The sequence below is a fragment of the Halyomorpha halys genome, unplaced genomic scaffold, assembly GCF_000696795.3.
Source record: "Halyomorpha halys isolate HHAL.00 unplaced genomic scaffold, Hhal_1.1 Scaffold25.1, whole genome shotgun sequence".
In the NCBI taxonomy this organism is placed as follows: domain Eukaryota; kingdom Metazoa; phylum Arthropoda; class Insecta; order Hemiptera; family Pentatomidae; genus Halyomorpha; species Halyomorpha halys.
In genome coordinates this window covers 1079865-1081238 of record NW_027107314.1, presented here as the reverse complement: position 1 = coordinate 1081238, position 1374 = coordinate 1079865, and positions in this window count along the sequence as shown.

The window sequence follows — 1374 nt, the reverse complement described above, 5'->3', positions numbered from 1 at the left end:
TTTTTTCAGGTTTCATTTTCCGACTCTGATGTGCTTGGTCTCGACTCCTTGAAGAGAACTGACAATTGCACTATTGAAGTTGTGGAAAAAAATATCACGATAGATTTGCATTACGGCTTAGGCTTGTACCAACAATCCTTCAAAATCTTGAGTATATTCGACCAAGATATGTCAGCCAGCTTCAGGATCCGAGATAATTCCGTCCGTCTGTACTATACTGCCGATTTCTCTGGCAACAACGGCCTAAACTGCTCCGTCACTTTGCACGATCTGTCCTTCGAGAGGTTGGCCAAAGTAGATTTCTCTTCTTCTAGGCCTGAATACGATGGACTTAATGTTGAAGAATACTTCGAGAAGGAGATAGTTCCATTCCTCAATAGCAAAGTCGATAAATACGGGGTAAAAAAAGCGTTGGAACAACTAATTTGTAAACAGCAGCACCAAGAAGTTTCTGAACAAATGCCAATGATCCATATGTCTATTCTACAACAGATAGGAGTCCCAGCTCAGTAGTGAGGTTAAGAATGTACTGCATTGTATGAATAAAAATAAAAGTACTGCATTGTATTAACTATCTAAAGTATTCCTTTTTTTAAATAAATTATTACCTAGTCAAATCTTACACTCTTCCTTATCAGTACCTTTACCATTACTTATATTCGTATATGAGTAGACCTCAAATTATATTGCAGGAAACTGTCATAACGAAAGCAATTATGTTATTGTTTGTTGGTGATTTAATTATTACAAAAGTTTAAATCATCTCTGATTTAATCTAAAAAAATGATAATATCGGTTAATAAAATAATGCTGACTAGGTCCTTTAAATCCTAATCCAATTTCATATAATTATATTATAACAAGTAATCCATAAAGCGGGGAATTTTTTAGTTAATCATACAATAAGTTACACTTTTACTCGATCTGATTTTATGGAAACTCACAATCATTTATTGTCACATATTATCAGTTTTATAAATTTACCAAAATAATTTTTCAAAATATTACGATTATCAAAAATTTTAGGTCTAGAAATTTATTAAGGTCCAAAGATAGAAGACATTTTTGCAATAGGGAATTAATAATAAAACAATTTTTTTTTTAGTAATTAACTAAATTTCCTTCTGAGATGAACCGGATATAAACATTTAATTTAATATGATTATTTAAATAATAATGAAGTGATGTTTTATTTTATTATTGTACAATATTTGTGATAACACTGGGAGATGCCAAAACCTACCCAGTTAATGCGTAGTAATCACTAACATATATTACCAAGATTCACTACAAAGAATAGGAAAAATAAAATGGTGGTAGGACACATTCAGTCTCAACAGAGCTTCAGGTTACACATGGAAAAGAAAAATGGCA